This window comes from Melospiza melodia, chromosome Z (assembly GCF_035770615.1).
Source record: "Melospiza melodia melodia isolate bMelMel2 chromosome Z, bMelMel2.pri, whole genome shotgun sequence".
In the NCBI taxonomy this organism is placed as follows: domain Eukaryota; kingdom Metazoa; phylum Chordata; class Aves; order Passeriformes; family Passerellidae; genus Melospiza; species Melospiza melodia.
In genome coordinates this window covers 78,861,371-78,866,893 of record NC_086226.1, presented here as the reverse complement: position 1 = coordinate 78,866,893, position 5,523 = coordinate 78,861,371, and positions in this window count along the sequence as shown.

The window sequence follows — 5,523 nt, the reverse complement described above, 5'->3', positions numbered from 1 at the left end:
CCCGCGCCATGCCACGTCTCTCACGGCCGGGTCCAACGGCCCCTCGCGGGGGGGTCGCACCCCCGTCTTGCGCCCTCAGCTTGGTTCGCTCCGCACGCATATAAAAGCGGCGGGGCGGGCGGGATCTCGGCAGCGCCACGTTGGCGACTGAGGGAGCGGTGTGGGCGTAATGCGCGTCTGAATTACGTAGTGCCCTTAGATCTTAGCCTTACAAGGACAGCCTTAAGACGTAATCGGGCATCCTGGGTAGATCACTAATTGTAGAGATTTGAAGTACGTCTCCATTGAAGTGATTTGGGTTCACAGAGCGAATTAGGATGGGAAAGGCTTCTGAGGTTATGGAGTGGAGCCTGTGACCAGCTCTCTCAGCCTCTCCTGGGGCTCCGTTCCCTTCCCAGCTCCGTTCCCTTCCCTGGCCACGCCGCAGCCCCTCCATTGCCCGTGTGAGGGCCCGCAGGTGCCGCAGCCCTCGAGGTGCGGCCTCAGCAGGGACGGGCCCTGCCCCGCTCCTGCTGCCGCCCCACGGCCGGCACAGCCCCGGGGCCATCGGCCTCTGGGCCCCCGGGGCACTAGCAGCACTATGGACCTGAATAGCCCCTCTGATGTTTCATCCCTGCTTACAAAAGAAGAAAAAATTACATGATTAATTAAGCCTTGCAGGCTTGACGCTCCATTAGGCTCCTATTGCAGCTAATGCAGGAATTTGGAGTGTATCTCAGTTAAGGCCTGAAAAATAAGACTCAACAGATACACTTCCCGTTGAATCTGCATATGCTATTAAGAGAAATTTAGCAAAGCCAAGTACTTTCAGATTAGACAGATTTCAATATTTTTTTCAAGAGATGGTTTTTTCTTCTTGTGGTATCTGCATTTCCCAGTAGAATTTAAGGATTGAGAAATAAGAGGAAATTTAAGTGAGCAACAAAAGCTGAAGATTTTTTGTGCCCTCTTGACTTTCCCAAAACTGTGCTGTTCCAGTGATAAAAAATGTCCTCAGCTATGGTATTTTACATTTTGCTGGTAAAACAGCAGAGTATGTGAGCCTGCAATACACCCTTGAAGCTGTATCCTGATGGAGAATAAATTTGTACACTCTCTCAGAGAGAAATACACAGCAAAATACTGTCAGAATTCTTATGTTCGAATCCAAATGGTTTATCAGTTGAAGTGTGCAGCTCTTCAATATGCACCCAGATGTAGTTATTAATTTAGCATTCATTGTTAGAGGGATGCTGTGAGTGAAGCGCCTCTAGAATCAGTGTACTCTCATGCTGTGTGTGCCTGGAAATGTCTGCTGGAACCAACAGCAGTCTTTTGTTCCTATAGACTGTGGTAAAACAAGCTAGTTGGAAGCACCCATTGGAAAGAACAAGACCAAGGGTGTTAACCAAGAGAATAGAGATAAGCAGGGGATATTTGCAGCTAGAGAAGCAGAAGAAATATATGCCTTCAGGTTTTTTGTAACTGTTTGCCAAATATGTTGATGCACGTTGCTTTGTGTCAATAGGAAGGATGAGCTATTTAATTGTGACCAATGATTTAATGGTATGCTTTGTTAAGGAGTACATAAAAAGAAAACAAGCAGCAATAATTTAAAAATATTAGAGAAACAAGAAGATGAAAAACGCCAATCACTTGTTTCTAAAATTTTTAAAAGTTTAATAGTAGTAAAATGGTTAAAAAAATAGTAACACAATTAGAGTAATAACAATTTGGACACATTGAATTAAGACAATACAAGACAATAAAAGCAAAGAGTTACGGACGTCCGGGTGCCTTTTTCTGGGCATCACGAGCCCCCAAAAAGGACACATGTTAACAAAGGATTAATCCTTAAGAAGAAAAATAGACCGCTGCATATTCATACACTTCATACATGATGCATAAATTTCATTCAAACACAGGATTCTGTCTGGTCTTCATCAACTTCTTCCCTCTAATCATAACAGTGCCTTCGAGGTGGGAAGAAGTTAGTTTCTTCCAATAAGAAGGCAATAAATTCTTTTTCTCTGGAAGATTTAGGTGTCCTGTGGCTGCTATCTCACTGCAAATCCTTTCTTTTAAACAAAGCATCTTACATAGCATAGTTCATATTTTAACAATGTTTATAACCTAAAACTATATTTAACACAGTACTTCAGAAAATTAATATAGCATTATTTTCTAACACAACACGTATAATACTCATTTTAGTATTTGCAAAAAGCTAATCATAAAATACATGCATTTTTCACAAAGAATTAAGAGGAAGTGTAAGTGATGAACAAAAGCTGAAGCTTTTCTGTGATCTCTCACTTTCCCAAAACTCTGTTACTCCAGTGACAAAAAACATCTTCAGCCTTGATGCGGGAGAAGAGGACAGGGAAAAGGCAGGATCAGGGGGTAGTGCTGGAAGGAAAGGATTCTGGGGAGGAGAAGCCTCTGCCATGAGGTGGCAGCCATTTTGTGGTGCCACAGCGGCTGCCACGAGGTGGCGGCCATCTTGTGGCACTTCTCTGGAATGTGCGAGAGTGGGTTTTGGGGAATAAATCAACCTTGAACATTCTCAGGATTAGCTATGGGGGAAAAGGGATTGGGAAAACGTTTAGGGACAGATTCCCTGACAGTGTGGCCACCACTGTCAGGGTGAAGGTACCGAGGGGACTGGGGGGAGCCAGGGAGATGGTAGCAACCCTGCGTTTGCTGTGGATGGGTTGCTCTTCCTTGTCCACCCGAAGTAGGGGAAACGGGTAGAAAAAGAAGGCAGGGATGGGGGTTGAGGGAGAACTGGGGACCACGGTGTCAGACATTTTTTGCTTTCCCACTCACAATTTGTGCCACTAGTCTTCACAATCTTAATAATCAAAAGAAACAACCTCATATATCCTTCCTTTACAGTAGGGTTCCTCCTTTTTGTGCTTTCCGTTAACAAACACCCTACAGTCCTCCAGAAATTCTCATCACTAACCTCTTTGGCCATTATTTGCGGGAACTTACACATCCAACGAACAAACCCCTTAGCCAAACTTTTGGGAAATTTTTCACCCCCCTTCCTCAGGAACCCCACAACTTGGAGATAAACCTCTCTCTGATGGGTGGACAGCCAAGTATCCATGCTGCTGACCAAACTTACTCCCACCCGCTCACTGCTGGAAACTAAGGAAAATAAACTGGAAAAGGGTCCCGAAAGCCAATGGCGGCAAGCCCCATGCACTGCGCGCGGTGCATTCCCTCACCCCCAGGGGCGTGGTTGCCTGTGGAGAGCCCCCCTAGTCAGGTCCGTCCCAACGCCACCAGGGAAACTCACCCAACCGTCGATCTCAGGAGAAAAAGCAGCAGTGAGGGTCCTAAGTCCTGAAGGCATCCTGTCTTGCTGCAAGAAAGGGGTCATTCTCTCCCGCTGCAGGAAAGGGTTGCCCTTCCGTCGCTGAGAGGACCACTGGACAACAGCGTGCTTACACAAGGGCGCTGGTGCTGCCAAGAACCAAATCCAAAGGGCTGATGCCCACAGGAACAGTTCAAATCCAGAGGGCTTCCTGCCATGCAGCAATGTCCTTTGGAAGTGGCGTCCTACACAGTGCCAGCGGTAGAAGAGCTGACAGAAGTAGCCCCATGTTATTCCGGTGACAAAAAACGTCCTCAGCATTGATGGCACTTTCTGAGTTGCTTAGAAAGCAGCAGAGTATGTGAGAACTGAAGAGGGGCTCAGTACATCTGGCTGGGAAGGAGCAAGGAATTGGGGCACCTGGAAATGTCCCCAGGGCTCTCTGCTTACGTGCCACACTGGGAGGACCGAGCCTTGTTCTTTGCCCCCAGCCCTGGGAACCATGCTCTGTGCAGTTCACGCAGGGCAAGCCAGCAGAGTTGCAGGCACGCTCCTGGTGTGGTTGAACACAGCTTGTCTTGGGTCCTGCTCAGACAGAGTACTCAGATGCTTTGCAGTGTTGCGTTGCTGGGATTCTTCTTAGTCCCTTCATTTCAACCTGAGCCTTTTCTGCACTGTGCCAAAGCCAAGTGAGGCACGTTCTGAGCACATCTGGCTGGGAGGCAGCAGGAACCTGGAGCACCTGGAAATGTCCCCAGAGCCACTCTGGGTTTCTGCCATGCTGAGAGGACCGAGCCCTGTTCTTTGCCCCCAGCCCTGGGAACCATGCTCTGTGCAGTTCACACAGGCAGGGCAAGCCAGCAGAGTTGCAGCCACGCTCCTGGTGTGGTTGAACACAGCTTGTCTTTGGTTCTGCTGAGACAGAGTACTCAGATGCTTTGCAGTGTTGCGTTGCTGGGATTCTTGTTAGTCCTTTCATTTCAACCTGAGCGCTTTCCTGTGCTGCGCCAGCCCAAGTGAGGCACACTCTGAGCTCTTCACACCAAGTGGACCCTGTGCTGCTCACACACCAGGTGATGCCCATGCTGACCATGGGTGCATTAGCTGGGAAATCCTAACCAAAACGACTACATGGACATATTCCTGGCCCTCCTGCACTGTTCGCCAGTGTCTCTCCGAGTGTGTGATCGGTCACCCCAGCTTGCTCTGGCACTCCAGGCAGCGTGGTACGCTCCTGTTCCTCAGGAAGAGGTTTTGGGTACTGAAGCGACCTTGAACTTTTTTGGACTCAGCAACTGGGAAAAAGGGATTGGAAGGAGGGTTAGGAGCAGGTTCCCCGATGCGGGGACTGGGGTAAGTCAGGGAGATGGTAGCAGCCCTGCGTCTGCTCTGGACGCGTTGCTTCCCCCCCTCCACCCGGTGTAGGGGAAGTGGGAACAGGGAAAGAAGGCAGGGACAGGGGTTGAGGGAAGAACTGGGGAGCTTGCCGCAGGACATTTTCCACTTTCCTGTTCACGAATCACAGCATCATTTTTTACAACTTCGATAATTAAAAGAAACAGCTGCATATACCCTTCCCTGACAGTAGGATCACTTTTCTTGGTACTGTCAGGTAATTCACAACTCACTGCCTTCCAGAAACTCTTCTTCTTTGACCTCTTTAGCGGTCAATTGCGGAAACTAAGAAAATATCGATCGGTCAAAGCTTTTAACTAAACCCTTGCAGAACTGTCCAACCCCCTCCTGCAGGAATCCCACAACTTGGAAATACACCTCTTTCTGCTGAGAAGACAGCCTGTTACCCATGCTGCCAACTCAGAACATTTCCACCCACTTGCTGGTGGAAACGGAGAACCTAAATGAGCTGCATGTCCCATCCGCTGGGATCAACAGTCGCCTAAAGGGAGCCCCCCTGGCTGGGTACATCCCAGCGCCACCAGGGGAAAACTCACCAAATCTCTGACTTCGGGAAAAAAACCAGCAGGAGCAGTCCCCAGTCCAGGAAGGCATCTTCTTATCTGCCTGCTGCAAGAAAGGGGTGCACCCTCGCTCCCCTGGGAGCACCACTGGACATAAATAGGCGTGCTCACGTAGGATTGTTGGTGCTGCTAGGAACCAATAATTCCACAAGGGCCCATGCCCACAGGACAGGTCCAGCGCCATTAGGTGGCTCCCTCCTGAGCTGTGATGCTTTCAAAGCCGCATCACGTTCAGCGCCA